Genomic DNA, 16,891 nt, shown 5'->3' on the forward strand with positions numbered 1-16,891 from the left:
TATTAGCTTAAACATGCATTTGTTTTCTCCAGGGTTTTTCCAGTGTCATAGACTTTCTGACAGGGTCTGAGAGTTTCCAAGCTGTGTATGAAATTAGCCCTCCCTTAAGACACTCCAAAATTATGTTGGTTACTATTCCAATTTCCATTATCTTTGTAGTGATCTTCTCCTTAGAGTCCCTAGTGTCGTCTCCAGCTAGCTGTCCTTATTTGGACCACTGTAGTCTCTGAGTTGACGAGAAAATTCTGAGATTATTCTAAATTAAATTATAGCAGCCAGAGAGTGAGAGAGACAGAACAGTTAGCCTGTTAATAGCTGTGGACCAGCTAACAAAAGACTGCTCATATTCATATGTTTGTTGGAACTTCAGATTAACTTCCAGGTGATTACTTCTGCAATTATTCAAAAGAATGAACCTTCCAACTCCAGGAGCCTCCACTTCTTGTTTGTGCATGAACTTCCTGGACTGTTGCCCACCAGTCCAAAGGAGCGGACACTTCTGTGTGGGCTCTGCGCCTATTCCAGAGTGCACGCTACTTCACCTTTCCCCATCCCCTTTGCCTATAGCTAATGCAGTCTTTCAGACAGCTTATATTTTTCTCCCACGCCTCCACCCCCCAGCTGGTGAATAAAAAACAACTGCAACCTGGCCCATGTGGCTCAGTGGTTGAGCATCGACCTATGAACCAGGAAGTCATAGTTCGATTCCCAGTCAGGGCACATGCCCGGGGTTTCGGCCTTGATCCCCAGTAGGGGTGGTGGGGGTGGTGCAGGAGGCAGCTGATCAATGTTTCTCTCTCATCATTGATGTTTCTATCTCTCTCCCCCTCTCTCTGGAATCAATAAAAAAAACAGATTTAAAAACAAAAAACAAAAATGATTGCAAACTCCAGGATGACAGAAATGTATGCTGCTGGTGGTTTGGATTTCAAGCCCCAAGACTGGTCTTTTTGGCTAAATAAAACCTTTTTCAAAAAACAAGAACAACACTTCATTTAAGTCTTTGTTTAACAGAGCCTTGTTCAAATAACTGTCTGAAACTCAAAAGATAAAGGGTCGCAATTTAAATCCCTTTTCTCCCTGGAGGCTTCTCAGCAGATGCGTAAGTTTACCCACCTCTTTCTTCTTAGCCACTTTTAAGCATGTAGACAAAAATAAAAAAGAATAAACTGTAATAAAAAGTTGTTTTATATATTTCCCCCGTAACATTGGGTATCTACTTGCTTTACCTACATCTATAGAATCTAAAGGGACCCATTTAAAGGTTCATTCTAGCAAAGAACACCCTGCAATGTGATTTTCTACCAGTGGACTCCCTCAAATCTGCTTATTGACCAAACCAGTCAATCCAAACCAGTAGAGAATTTTTATGAGTTTATTTGAGCTAAACCTACAGCGTATGTTGGGAAGCAAGATCTCAAATGCTATTCACAGCAACAGTTTGCAGCTTTTATGCCTTTGAGATTATGGAGGGAACAGCAGGAAGATCACATGAAGGTGGGAGAAAGCAAGCTGGGGGTCCAATTACAGGATAAACTCCTGGGGGTGGTCACGTTTTAGTAGGGGTCTGAGGTGTGTCAGCCTTAGATGCACAGAAACAAAGGACAGGACTTGCTACGGCAAAAATAAGCCTTTTACTAAAAATGTTCTATGCCTGGGGATGACTGCCCACCATGACCTACTCAGGAATTTATGACCAGATCCCTCTGTGAGGTTACTGTCCATGAAACCCCCCCTTCTTCCACACGCTCCCCAACTAGCCCTCAGGGGATTCCTACGGGCCTTTTTTCGGCAGAAATAACAGGATTCAGTGCATTCACTATGTGAGGTGCTCACTGCTCAGGGGAGAGGGTTTGGAGTCAGCTACAGGTTTTTACGGGACTCGGCGGGCGGACCTCGGTTCCCTGCAGTAGCCGGCAGGGACAGTAGGCGGTGGTGGAGCCGGGCGGACCGGGCGGGTCTTGGGCGGAAGGCGCCGCGGCCATCTGCACGGTGAACGCCCTGGTGCGAGTGTGCGGCACCCCGCGGCCGGCGCTGGGGACAGAGGGAAGGATCGGGGCGGTCCGCCGGAGGGAGCCCGGGGCGCGGGGTGGCGCTGCTCCGTGACCGATTGCCGGGGGCCACGTGACGCTCCCCGTGGCATCTCAGGACGGGAGGCCGCCGCCTACCGCCGTTCCGCGCCGACCCTGACCCTCCGCCAGCTCACCGTCCGTCCGGCGTTTTCCGTCGGTCACTCCGTCCGGGGGCCTCCTTGGAGGCGGAACTAGTGCGTCAGGGGTCGGGTTTTTTCAGGGAAAAGCGGTGTTCGGATTGACAAGTGGGCGGGCGGTGGGCGGGATTTCCGGCCGGCTGTTCCGTCAGGTGCCTTTCCCGGGCGTCTCCCCACCACCTCCTCAACTTCCCTCGTCCGTGAAGCTGCGCCCGGGAGGAATCCGACGGGACAGGGGTCGCGGGGCCGCGAGCTGCAGGTGGGCGCCCGGTGTGTGCAAACCCGTGCGGCTCTGTGTGAGGGCAGAGCCTGTCGGGCTGGGGCCGCGGGAGCGGAGAGGAGTGGGGCAGTGACAGCGAGGGGAGCGGGCGGCAGGGGCTGGAGGCTGCTGTGACCCGGGGGCCGTGACAGCGAGGGCGCCGCGGCCGGGAGGGGGCCGCCCGCGAGGGGGCTGCGACCCGGGAGCGGTGAATGCACAGGGACCCCGACCTCCGCGCGCACGACGCAGAGGTTGCGAGGGGACCGTGACCCCAGTGCGCGGCGGGGGCTGCGACCAGGGGCCGGTCATTCCGAGGAGACCGGTCGATGGACGGGGACGGACGGGGACGATACTTTGAAGGGAGCACGAAGCAGCGGCTGTGGAGAGGGGCTGACGGAGGGGCAGGAACTTCGAGGGGCCGACCTGGAGAAGAGAGGGGCCCCTGACGAGATGGTAACCCTGCAGGGCCGTGTGTGGGCGCGGGTGTGCCTGCGTGGCCGTGACTGGGCGGAGAAGGTCTTGGGTGGAAAGGACACCGGTCAGGGACTCACCCTGCCGCCCCGAGTTGAACTCTACGGGCCAGCTCGTGGCCGGGAGCGCACTCCGCACCTGAGCCCGCTCAGGCAACCGGGAGTCCGGACCAGAGGAACAGCCGGCTTCCCCCTCCGTGCACGGGAAGTTCGGACTGGAGGAATGTTCCCGAGACCAGGGGTTCCAGCCTGTTATGGAGTTGAGACATCCATTTAGTGGACGGCACCTGCATTTAAAAAAAAAAAAAAAAAGAATAGAATAGAAATGTTCACTGTGCTCACAAAGAAGGGTAAGTATTGCATGCAACTTGTTTCAGTTCTGTGTCTATGAGGTGGCGATGGAAAATGGATTTCGTATACCGTAAGGCCTGTGAAAGAAAACGTAGTAACAAAGCCTGGAAACATCGGACCCCATTATTTCTGGGTTTCCTTTCAGGTCTGAGAGGCCATGGTTCTAGGGTGGTTTGCAAGGACAGAGACGCAGCTGGGAAGAGGGGCTCTGTTCCCGAGGCGCAGGCTCCCTAAGCTAGGCAGACTTCCCTGCAGGAGGCTTCCCAGACAGAACTGAGGTGACTACTGAGGACTGAGGACTGAGACGGAGGGTCTCCGTGGTGAGAACCGGAACTTACATAGTGAAATAGGGACCGTGGCAGTGACAGTGACAGAGGCAGTGAAGATAGAGGGGTTTATCATTGGGAAAACTGCGAGCAGTGGACATTGAGAAGGGAGAGCTTGGGGACAGGCGGGGACAAGGCTTAGAAGGGAATCGCAGATAGAGACCGATGACATTCTGCCAGTTATAAAATGGGAGCAGGGACACACAACCTTCAGGGCCCTCTTCAGTCTTGATCGTTAGTGATTCTGCAAGTACAGACAATTGCTAGTAAAAAGGTATTAGTTGAGAATGGGATTCGGTGCAGTAATCAGTGGCCAACAGATGGTGACCGTCAAGGAGAAGCAAGGATGAGTCTTGGAAGGTCAGCAGTGGTGACCAAGGCCACAGGGGTGAGGCTTTAATGTCTTTAGCATTTCAGCTCAGTGATTTGGACTCTGGAGGCCAAGACTGGCAACGATGCTATGCAGGGGGTTATTGAAACGATGTTTTAGCCGTGGTTTTTTTTCCTACTGATCCCCTTTCATGAGGGCTGTTAGTGATGCAGATGAGATGAACTAAAGTGAGTTACACCACCTCCTTTTCTACAGTCCTTTGTAGAAGGTGCTACTGATGTGCCACCCAATTAAAAAAAAAATCTAATATAAGAAGCGTGAGGTAATTTTAGCACCTCCTATACACACACATATGCACTTGGTGATAGGGGAGCGAGTTCAGAAAGGTTCTTGAATGGGAATGAGTTGGGAATGGTGAGGGATAGCCTTCGTTTAACTTTGAAAAAAGTGGAAAGTTAAACATTTTTCTAGACCCGTGGTCGGCAAACTGTGGCTCACGAGCCACATGCGGCTCTTTGGCCCCTTGAGTGTGGCTCTTCCACAAAATACCATGGCCTGGGCGAGTCTATTTTGAAGAAGTGGCATTAGAAGAAGTTTAAGTTTAAAAAATTTGGCTCTCAAAAGAAATTTCAATCGTTGTCCTGTTGATATTTGGCTCTGTTGACTAATGAGTTTGCCGACCACTGTTCTAGAATATTAGATGTTTACTTGGCTTACATTCTACATAACTAAAAGGAACTACTGAAGAATTTCTTTCTAGAACAGAATATATGCTTCAAGGTAACTGACCATTTAGGCTTGGAAAATGCAACACTGCCTCTGGGGTCTTTGTGTTTCCTGAATGTAATTATTCTTTTTGACATACCCTGCTTTGCAAATTCCCTTTGAAAACCAGTATAACGGCCTGCTTGATAAAGATTTAACGTTATTCCTTCTTCAGCTTATGGTTTCTCCTTCCATAAATAGGTGAGGTTTCATTTTTCTTGGAGAGCTCCTATTTGGAGATTTGATCTCTTGAGGAGAATGATCTTAGATAGAGCCTTGGATTCAGAAGTCTCCAGTTACTCTCTCTGTTGACATTGCCTCACTCTGTGACTGTGGGAAGAATTATTGCTTTCTCTTGTTTTATATTTCCTAACTGTGGCAGAGATAATGGTTCTTCTGGTTCAGTGGTCGGCAAACTCATTAGTCAACAAAGCCAAATATCAACAGTACAACGATTGAAATTTCTTTTGAGAGCCAAATTTTTTAAACTTAAACTTCTTCTAATGCCACTTCTTCAAAATAGACTCGCTCAGGTCGTGGTATTTTGTGGAAGAGTCACACTCAAGGGGCCAAAGAGCCGCATGTGGCTCGCGAGCCGCAGTTTGCCGACCACTGTTCCGGTTAAACAGCCCTTTGAAAATCTGAAATCTATGTGTACTCACCAAATTCTGTATACAGTCTCATGGAGTTTGTAAACCACCAGACCCCATTCATGATTCCCTTGGGTAGTTGAGTAACTTCTCCATGTTTTAAACACTGATGAGAATTAATTTTTTTCTGTTATTATTCTATTTATTTTTTTTAAAAATATATATATATTTATTGTTGACAGTATTACAGATGTCTCCCATTTTACCCTTTATACTCCCCTCCATCCAGCCCTTAACCCCCCCCCAGTGATAATTAATTTATGAAATATTCATAGAAAAAGCAAGCATAATAGTTTATTGCATAACTCTGATCTGAAGCCAGGTCATCTGGCTTTTCTACAAATAGAGATAATCATCTTTCTGAATCAAACAAAAATATGTCACACCAATGTTTGTGTAACCCTAAAATTGAAAGATAAAATTTTTCTAAAAAGTCAAGATTTTAGAGGGAATTTTTTCAGTTAGAGAAACCCAAAGTCAGAGTATTTTCTAATTATCAGTGATGACTGTGAGAGTTCTGTTTTGCTCAAGATTGTGGCTTCTTTTTTATTTTTTACTTTATCATCACATCAGCCACATTAGAGAAACAATGTAACTTAGAAAGGAGAGAGTGAGGTGGTCAGGGCTCAACCCTCCTGCTTATCTGCTCAGAAGGTGACTTCCAGCACCTTCTCTTTCCTAAGCTTAAACCTTTCTGTTGCTAGTCCTAAACTTCCCTTTTCACAATATCCCTGTCAAATGGGTACTTAGACATGTGTTTGAAGTTTGATTGCTTTTTTTTTTTTTTTTGGTCTTTTTTCTCTCTCTCTTACTGAAAGTTGAACATTATATTAGTTTGAAGCTTGCTATGTTTGGACTATAATTACTACCAATAAAGCCAGTGGAACCCATGGATCTGCTAGGCTGTTATGTCACATTCACAACTATTTGCAAACCAGTTTTATAGCGAAAGCTGCTTAAAATAGTGACATTTGTCTTTGCTATATATTAGGGGAAAAAATGAGTGTATAGAACTTAACAGAAAATAGGCAGTTTTTAAAATCTATACAGAATTACTTTAGATGTGATTATATTTGTTTATTTTTTGGCAGAAGTTTTAACTTCTTTGTGTCATGAACTCCTTTGGCAGTATGGTGAGATCTTGTGGACTACCTTTTTGGAATAATTTTAATATGCAAAAAATAAAATAAATAGAATTTTAAGGAAAACAAATGTTGAAATATAGTTATCAAAATACTTTTATGTTTTGCACATAAGTGGTATAGCACTTATGTGCTTTTTATTACTATAATGTTTGCTATCTATTAGTGGGTCTTATAACTATAATAATTTTTAAATGATCATGTAATAAGTATAACATGATATAAAATTATATCTATTATTTCTGTTGGTACAAAGCCTGTTATTCTATTAAGTCTTTATTACAGTTGTAGCTTATGTTCATAGTTGAAGGAAATGGTGAATTTGTCAGAGGTTAGTTAAAATAAATACATAATTTTGGGGGGTATAAATCCCAGACTCCCTGAATCTATCATAGACCTTGTCTTAAAGATATAAATTCCATAACCCACTTTAGACAGAGCACAATCTAAACATAGGGCTTACTCACCGAATCTTCTAGAGCAGTGGCAGGGCAACATCATTCAACTGTAACAATTATTACAAGTGTCCCTTGTGATTTTTAGGATAATCTCTTTCCTTAAATATCCTATTGTGTTACCAGGCCAGAGTATAGGCTTTATTTTGTTCCAGAGCTAACCCAGGGTCTGGCACAGAGTAAGTGCCCACTCAGTGTTGAATAAGGGTTTCTCTGAAGAAATTAGAAAAGAGATTAAGTTCAAAGCTGAAATCTTAGATGTGGCAATTTTCTGGCCTCAAATATTGAAGACATGGAGCTCTGCTTAAAAGGTCATGTTGTGAAATTTACCTTTACATTTAGAGTTTACCAAATCAGGCATACTGTTGACTTATTTTATATAGTGTGGTGATATATACAGGTTAGTGACATAAACTGAAGTAATCTTGTACCAGAAAATTATAGTACAATTTCTTGAAATCGTACTATTCCTAGCAGTGCCCTCCATTTTAGAACTGTTGCATAATCTAAGTAGAATTTGCTACCAAATCATTGATAAACCTGGTCCTGTCTTCATCTACTAGTAGGATAGGAGTTGGCACACTTATTCAGTAAAGGGCCAGGTATAACTTTAAGCTTTGACGATCATAAAGTTTCTGTGGCAATACTTAACTTTGCAGTTGTAGCACCAACGCAACCATAGACAGTATATCAGTGAATGAGCATGATCCAATAAAACTTTAATTACAAAAACAGGCAGTGGGCCATTTTTGGCCTGTGAGCTATAGTGTGCTGACCCCTGATCTAGGATATCAATTGGATTTTGAATCCAGTTCCTCCTCCGCACTATGGGTGTAGACATATTCTCCCTCAAGCTTCAAAGGTCTTTACACAAGGGGTAATGTGACTGCATTGCTATCTGTGGGAAGGCTGAATGTATAGCAGGTGACGTGATTAGTGCCAAGAGTTTTAGATGTACTTTAACCTATGAGTTCACAGAACTTGCCTCTTAGAGCACCACTTCGTTAAGCTTTACAATGGTAAAAGTTGGTAAAGATCCCAAATATGAAGTATACTTACCCAGCTTTGGAACTGAGCATAAGGTTTAACTGAGGAAGATAATGTAGGGCCAGAGATGGGGGAAGCAGGAATAGAATGCAAAGGAAAAATGTATGTCTCTCTCTTTTTTAAAAAAATATATTTTTATTGATTTCAGAGAAGAAGGGAGAGGGAGAGAGAGATAGAAACATCAATGATGAGAGAAAATCATTGATTGGCTGCCTCCTGCACGCCCCCCACTGGGGATCGAGCCCACAACCTGGGCATATGCCCTGACTGGGAATCGAACTGGTGACCTCTTGGTTCCTGGGTAGATGCTCAACTGCTGAGCTACACCCGGCTGGGCTGTATGTCTCCTTTTTTTGCAGTTAGTTCTCTGTAGTACTGTCAAATTTGAGTTAGATTTTTTTAAACTTGAAGGGTGTATGTGATTGCAACTTGCTATTTAGGTTGTTACATAGTTTAAGAAGCAGAGTCCACCTCCTCTTTCACCCTCGGGTGTTTACTAGATCTGTTAGTAATAAGGAGGTAGATCCCTAACTGGTTTGGCTCAGTGGATAGAGCATTGGCCTACAGATTGAAGGGTCCCAGGTTCGATTCTGGTCAAGGGCATGTACCTTGGTTGCAGGCACATCCCCAGTAGGGGGTGTGCAGGAGCAGCTGATCGATGTTTCTCTCTCATCGATGTTTCTAACTCTCTATCCCTCTCCTTCCTCTCTGTAAAAAAATCAATAAAATACATATATATTTTTTAAAAATAAGGAGGTAGAATGGAGGGGGTTGGGTTGGAGTCCCTAAAACTGCACTTATGGGAGCTTTCATCTTTAAAACGTAAGCATATGCATGTCAGTGCCCAGATTTTGTCTCCTTCAGAACATTCATATTGGAAAAACACTTAACTGGATTTATCCTCAGTATCTTCTCACCTCACCCCGTCTCCTCTCACACACATTTCTATTTATTCTCTACTTCCTTAGTAGCAAAGATGATGCATCCAAGCAACATCTATTGGAACACTGAAGAATAAAAGAAGTAGTGTGTACTGGAAGGTGAGTCAGCAGAAATGCAGCCAGATTTTGTGAGTAAAAATCACAGGCACAGTACTGCATTCTGAATCTTGAAAATAATTTGGAGCACTAATTCACTTAATAGGCAGGATGGTTGTTGGTGGTGGTGTGGGCAGTTATGTCCATATTTAGAATCTGCTTGAATGGGGAGTTTGAGTTTGAGTGACTAAGATAAGGTGACTTACTAGGGACTGAATAGGTAGCAGTGTTGGAAAGATCAAGCCTTATAAATGCTGCATTCTAACTGCTAGCTTCTTTTGTCTCTCTTTTAATATAGCGTCTTTTGACAACGAAACTTTTTTGGAGGATAAACCGCTAAGGGAACAGGAAATTTGTCTTACCCTAATAGACTCATGAGAGAGGCTCTGTATTCTATCTCTAACTACTTCCATTCTGACTCATCTCACTTTAATTAATGTGGGTGCTATGGCTGGAGGCCAGGATCCACTTGCTAAGTATTAGGCAATTCCCTGCTCCTCTCCCCCATTTTGATTTTGTACTGTATTGGCTTTGAGGAGGTGCCTTCTTTTCCCAACCTCATTACCTGCTGGACAAACTGCTATTAAGCCAGACTGTATGTATATGTATTTTACCCCTCTTGAATGTAGATATGTAAAGCCATCTCCATTTTCAGGGCTATCACTGCACCGTTACTTGAATGGTGTTGGTTGATTACGAAAAGGTGCAGTTATCATAAATGTAGAGTTTGGGAAGTATGATCCTCATGGTTGGAGGTATTCAGTAGTTACTGGGCAGTTGTGAATATTGTAAAGGTGCTATGTTTTTTAGGTACAGCTAAGTTTCAGTATCTATACTAATAAAAGGGTGATATGTTAATTAGACCAGACATCCTTCCAGACGTCCTTCTGGACAAAGCCACAGTGGCGGGGGCCAAGGCAGAGGCGATTAGTGGTGACCAGGCTGGCAGGGGAGAGCAGTTAGGGGCAACCAGGCTGGCAGGGGAGGACAGTTAGGGGCAACCAGGCAGGCAGGCAGAGTGGTTAGGGGCAATCAGGCAGGCAGGCAGAGTGGTTAGGGGCAATCAGGCAGGCAGGCAGGTGAGTGGTTAGAAGCCAGTGGTCCCGGGTTGCGAGAGGGATGTCCGACTGCTGATTTAGGCCCGATCCCTGCAGTCGGACACCCGCCAAGGGGTCCTGGAATGGAGAGGGTGCAGGCGGGCTGAGGGACACCTCCCCCCCATGCACGAATTTTGTGCACCAGGCCTCTAGTAATGAATAAAAAGCCAACATGTATTTACTATCCTCAGTATGTCCTCATTCTCCCACTACCATTTCTCAGTAGAAAAGTTAGTGTGCCCCAGCAGGCATATATTGGAACTTTAGGGAAACTGAGGGTAATTTTTTCTCTCAATTTGGGCACTAATTATTAAATTATTCTATATGCTTTTGTGGTGCATAAGTTAGTAGATGTGAGGGAACATGGGGATGGTCTAAGACAGTGGTTGGCAAACTCATTAGTCAACAGAGCCAAATATCAACAGTACAACAATTGAAATTTCTTTTGAGAGCCAAATTTTTTAAACTTAAACTTTTCTAACGCCACTTCTTCAAAATAGACTCGCCCAGGCCATGGTTATTTTGTGGAAGAGCCACACTCAAGGGGCCAAAGAGCCGCATGTGGCTTGTAAGCTGCAGTTTGCCGACCACGGGTCTAAGAGAGCCAATGAAAAATGAAAAAAACTTGAGAGACCTATAGACTTTAAATTTTGACTTAAAGTTTAAAAATTAGTATTAGTTCCAGAGTAAAGGTGTGAGAGTTAATCTCTATAATTTCTAAATTTTTTTAGGCTTAGTGTTATGCAATGTCTGTGACCTTTTGTTTTCACCTCCTAAGACAGTGGTCGGAAAACTGCGGCTTGAGAGCCACATGCGGTTCTTTGGCTCCTTGAGTGTGGCTCTTCCACAAAATACCATAGCCTGGGCGAGTCTATTTTGAAGAAGTGGCGTTAGAAGAAGTTTAAGTTTAAAAAATTGGGCTCTCAAAAGAAATTTCAATCGTTGTACTGTTGATATTTGGCTCTGTTGACTAATGAGTTTGCCAACCACTATCCTAAGAGAGTAGATAAAATAAAGAAGTGTTGTACATTAAAACCCAAAAGTGTCAGCTGTGTTTGTTCTAAATCAAAGGCCCTTAAGACTTCAGTTTAAGTCTAATGTGTAATGTTCAGTTTAAAGTAAATGCAATATACAATGTAAGATACAAAAGTCATCTTTAGAAAACTGAAGAACCGTATGAAGCAGATAAGGAGTAGTGTAAGCAGACAAGGAAATAAACTTTTGAGAAGATGAGATCTTTGTTACACCATTTTTATTGTTTAAAGTATTATTGAATTTTACACTTGAAATTTATATAGTTTTGTGAACCAGTCACCCCAATAAATTCAATAAAACCCCCCCAGTAATGTATGTAGTGCCTTTCAAAATTTCAAAGCAGTTTTCTATACTTACTATATTTATTTAAATAGTTATTGAGTGTCTACTGTGTTCCAGGAATCATTACTACATATTGCAGTTATGATCTTTGTGGTTCCAAGTGATAAGAAACCCAGCTTAACTGACTTAAGCAAAAAGGAGAATGTATTGGTTGGCACAATTAGTTCAGGGTCTCACTTTTCTCAGCTTTGCTTTCTCTCTTGACTATTTTGAAAAAGGCTCACCTGATTATAGGTTGGCTACTAGATTGCCACTAGATTGTTCCTAGAGCCATGTCTCCAGATTCAAATCTACAAAGAAGTGATAAACTTTGTCCAAGCATTCCCATCTGGTGAGATTCACTCTGATTGGACTAACTCCGATCACCTGTCACTGCCTTACCCTTCTTTCTACTCTTCTACTCTGGCCCAAACCAAAACAAGCCCCTGGAGTTCCTGAGTCATCTGCCAGTGAAAAGCAAGCCACAGGTGCTATGCACACACAGGGGAGCAGATTGCACAAGGGTGTGAATACCAGGAATATAGAACCAGGAGTCATAGGGCCATATTAAAGACTGCCTACCACACTTGCTTCTATTTAAAAAAGAAGATATTTTTCTTTTCAAGTTATAACCTATTAATGTGATGAAACTCAGTGGTTGCGGATAAACCGATGTCTTAAATGTTTCCCTTCTATAAATTTAAACTTTGTCCTCTGTGGGTCTCTCCTGCAAGTGAAAGGGGGGAGGTACATCTTTTAAATATTAGTTTGAAACTGGTTTGTAAACTGACCAATGTCTGCACAGTGTTGATTTTTATGACATTCCAAGGCCACCTCCTATCTTTTCAGATAAGGTCACTCCATCTTGTACCATGCAATAGGCAGCCAACATAAATCTACTGAATTTTTCAACCTGCCTTTCTAGGAGACAGCCTTCTGGGGAATATTTTCAGAATGAATGTCCTTTATGCATATTCACATGATGCTCTGTCATTTTGGGGAGGAGAGCCAATCTTATAACAAGTTGCCAGGAAGTCCTGGCTGGTGCGGCTCAGTTGGTTGAGCTTTGTCCTGTGCAGCGAAAGGTTGCCAGTTCAGTTTCCAGTTAGAGCATATACCCAGGTTGCGGGTTCGATCCCTGGTTGGGGTGCATGTGAGAGGCTGCTGATCCATGTTTCTCTCTCACATTGATGTTTCTTTCTCCCTCTCCCTTCCTCTCCTAAAATCAATAAAAACTTTTTTTTTGAAGTTGCCAGGAAAAAAATGGATCACAGCAAAATAACCTGGGCATTTAACCAGCCTGTGAGTTTGGCATGCTTGATGCTCATGTCCCTTTAGCAGAGATCTGACTTTTATTCTCGCTCTTTGCCTAGCCAGTATTTTAGTGGTTCCTTTTGCTTCTGGAAACTCCAGCCCCAAGTTATGGTGGTGTCAGGTCAGAAGCAGTACTAAGGAGTGGCTTGGAAGGAGAACCAAGAATCTCCATTACTACCATATTCCACCTTCCTCTTCCCTTTACCACTGCCCTTTTCTTCCTTCCTCCCTTCCTTCCTTCCTTCCTTCCTTCCTTCCTTCCTTCCTTCCTTCCTTCCTTCCTTCCTTCCTTTCGAGTTGTGTTTTTATTTTTTTTAAAGATTTTTCATTGATTTTTTATAGAAAGGAAGGGAGAGGGATAGAGAGTTAGAAACATCGATGAGAGAGAAACATCGATCAGCTGCCTCCTGCACACTCCCTACTGGGTATGTGCCCGCAACCAAGGTACATGCCCTTGACCGGAATCGAACTTGGGACCCTTCAGTCCGAAGGCCGACGCTCTATCCACTGAGCCAAACCGGTTAGGGCTACTACTGCCCTTTTCTTGATACGAACAGTTGATGTTTTCTCAGACTTATGTAAAGTGCTGTGTACTAGTAAACTGGGCATCAGGACAAGACTCCTACCCTTCCACCCTTCCAACCAGATTGCTGCCCCTCCCACCAACCCCTCCCATCGAGAGGTTCTGGGATTCCTTCCATTTCAGGCTGATATCAGCCAAGAGAGATTTGGAAGCACTTCTTTTTCTTTACACTTGCCATAGAATTCAAAGGGAGAAAAGTAATTTTAAATATTGTCTGAAGGACAGATGTGACCTAGCTGCTTCCCAGACCCAGGCAACCAGTTTGGTTTCTTCTCTAAAAGCTGGTTGCTGTCAACCTCTCCAGGTTTCCTGGGTCAAAGAAACAGAAATCAGAACCTGTAAGTGTTGACCCAGACAAATGCAGCAACTTTGATCAGTTAAGTATGAATAAATCAGAAATTCGTGGTTTTAATTGTCTTTGAAATAGCCACACGCTTAGAGGTTACGGGAACAAGGCATTTGGCAGAATACACTTGAAGAGTTGTCAGCCATATAATGCTTGAAAAATAGCCAGATAGAGTTTACCAAACCCAAAAGCAGCCAGGTTTGCTCATCTCCACAATAAAAGAACATTAAGGTTTTTATCTATTGACTTGAACTTACTAAAGAAAAAAAGAATTTTAGAGTTGAAACTAATGTTTCTTTGAAAAACTGACTTCCTACTGTCTAATTATTGCTGAGATATCTGTGTGATATTGCATGTCTAATGCAGAATCCTATCTAATAAAGAGGGAATATGCTAATTGACTGTCACACCCTCACAAAGATGACGGTGCCCACAGCCAATAAGGAGGGAATATGCTAATTGACTGCCACACCCTCAAAGATGGCAGTGCCCACAGCCACAGGATGGCAGCACCCAGTCCCCTCAGCCCCACCGGGGGTGGCAGGGGCCCAGCCTTGCCGCGTGCCTGCCTCCTGAGTACCCCAGTTCCCTCGGCCCCCCAGCCACCCAGGGCTGGCCTGAGGCGCAGGCAAGCCTCGAATGGCGGCTGCCCAGCTGCCCAGGGCCGCCCAAGACTCAGGTAACCAGGGCCGGCCAAGGCTTGTGCTGCCAGCAGCAGCAGAGGTGTGATGGGAGCATCGCCTTCCCCTGATCGCCAGGTCGCCTCCCAACCCTGAGGGCTCCCGGACTGTGAGAAGGGGGCAGGCTGGGTTGAGGACCCCCCCCCCCCGCTCCAGTGCATGAATTTTCATGCACCGGGCCTCTAGTATGTAATAATATCCAACTGTGGAGTTTGCAAATACAAATAAAGGATCTTATAAAGAGAACAGGGACCAGTTAGCCTCATTAGGTCAAGCAAGGACAATAAACAAGGCCAAAGCTGCCTCAGGACTTAAAATAGCTTTCCAAAGAGTCCAATGTAGAAATTATACAAGAGACACACTCTTAAAGTTCTGAAAAAAAGAGGTACTCAATTAATAGTGATCATTATTTGTTGTTATTATTGCTATTCCTAGATACCTAGCATATACTTAAAACTGGACTATGTTCTGTGCTAAGTCCTTTGCGTATACTGTTTCTGACCCTAACAGCTGTTCAAATACTTGGTGTCATTTTTTTTTTTTTCTGTTGTTAATCCTCACTTGAGGGTATTTTTTCCATTGATTTTTAGAGAGAGTGAAAAGGAGGGAGGCAGGGGGAGAGAGAGAGAGAGAAACATCAATGTGAGGGACACACATTGATTGGTTGCCTTCTGCGTACCCCCTGACCGGGACTAGGGATTGAACCTGCAAGTCAGGTAAATGCCCTTGACCAGGAATCTAACCCAAGATCTCTCAGTGCATGAGCCAGTCCTCTAACCATTGATCTACATCAGCCAGGACTATTTGTGTGACATTTTAATAAAATTCCTGATCAGAATCTGCTTGGCACAGTGTAGCACATGATCAGAGTTCAAATAAGTGATTTTGATTAAATTCATGTGTGACCATATTATTACTAGGCAGCATAATGTTAAGTACACAGACATTAGAGCCAGAATGCCTGGGTTCAAATCTGTTTTTGCCCTGTCCTAGGTGTGTGACCTTAGGCAAGTCATTTAACCTCGCTGTGCCTCAATTTCCTCATTGGCAAAAAAGGGATAATATACTACTTACCTCATCGAATTGTTGTGAGGGCTGTTATTTAATATATGCTAAAGGTTTATAACTTCCTGGCACATAGGATGTTCTCTGTAAGTATTAGCTATACTTATTATCATTGATATTATCATAATAATCTTTAGGATAGTGATAGAGACATGTGAGTCAAATTTGTACAGTGAATCAGGTTTACATCAGATTGAATACCCTAACTCAGTGGTCGGCAAACTCATTAGTCAGCAGAGCCAAATATCAACAGTACAACGATTGAAATTTCTTTTGAGAGCCAAATTTTTTAAACTTAAACTTCTTCTAACGCCACTTCTTCAAAATAGACTCACCCAGGCCGTGGTATTTTGTGGAAGAGCCACACTCAAAGGGCCAAAGAGCCGCATGTGGCTCGTGAGCCGCAGTTTGCCGACCACAGTCCTAACTCATTAAGAATTCTAAATATATTCTCTATTCTGTTTTTTAGAGTATTAAGGGTGGCCTGGCTGGTGTCACTCAGTGGTTGAGCATCAACCTATAAACCAGGAGGTCACGGTTCAATTCCCGGTCAGTGCACTTGCCAGGTTTGCAGGCTTGATCCGGGTGCATGCAGGAGGCAGCCAATCAATTTTCTCTCATCATTGATGTTTTTATCTCTCCCTCTCCCTTCTTCTCTGAAATCAATTAAGAAATACACTAAGTGGAGTTAAACAACTAATCTGCTGCCTCACACAACAATTTCAAAAACACAACTAAAAGACAAAAACGTCTACCACCCAGAACCACGGGAAAGCTGGCTGAGTGGAAGATTTACAACTAAGAAGAGAAAGGAGCACAATCGCTGAAAAGCTGAGGTACGGAGGCACGCGAATCGGGCCGGCGGCGGGCGGCTGGGTGCGCGGCTTTTCTTCAACCCGCAGGGAGACAAGCTCCCGATCACTCTGAAATCCAGTTTCTGGGGACACTCGGGGGACCCAGACACCTACAGGGAGAAGCTGGACTCTCGGACATCGGGTCGGAAAGTGAGAGTGACTTTTTTGCAGAGGTGCGCCCAGCAATCATTGTTTACTGTGCTGGAGCGCGGGGCGCGGGGACTTGGAAAAGTGGAAAGGCAGAGACGGCTGACGGCAGCCATCGCCGTTGGCCACGCCCCAGCCTAGTGACGCCCTGAGACCCCCCCCCCCCGCCCCATACATTCTACAAACCCGCCCAGGCTCCACACAACGGCTTTTGCATATAAATGGCCTGTTCTGGGGCAGCTCAACCAAATTAACTGCAGCTCCAGTCAGACTGCTCCAAAACCACCCAAGCAAAGGAGGAGAAAACTAGCCCTTGCTGTAGCTCCTGCTGGGGGACACACAGTACACAAGGGTACACCAAGAGTGTCCACCTCAAGTAACTGGGAGGCTGACCCGTTGAACCAATA

General features: G+C 44.4%; 1 protein-coding gene across 4 annotated transcripts in view; it reads left to right on the forward strand.

The window, feature by feature from the left end:
• The first annotated feature begins 2,360 nt into the window (after positions 1-2,360).
• PCYT1A (phosphate cytidylyltransferase 1A, choline) overlaps positions 2,361-16,891 on the forward strand; it is a 60,395-nt gene continuing 45,864 nt past the window's right edge. The window contains exons 1-2 of one of the 4 annotated variants that reach the window (XM_054713882.1): positions 2,361-3,288; positions 8,974-9,045. The gene's annotated coding sequence lies outside the window, so the exon portion shown is untranslated. Of the gene's footprint in view, positions 3,289-8,973; positions 9,046-16,275; positions 16,320-16,891 lie in introns of those variants that run through there. The other 3 variants (XM_054713883.1, XM_028131071.2, XM_054713884.1) reach the window with 3 other exon arrangements.

The sequence above is a fragment of the Eptesicus fuscus genome, chromosome 3, assembly GCF_027574615.1.
Source record: "Eptesicus fuscus isolate TK198812 chromosome 3, DD_ASM_mEF_20220401, whole genome shotgun sequence".
Classification (NCBI taxonomy): domain Eukaryota; kingdom Metazoa; phylum Chordata; class Mammalia; order Chiroptera; family Vespertilionidae; genus Eptesicus; species Eptesicus fuscus.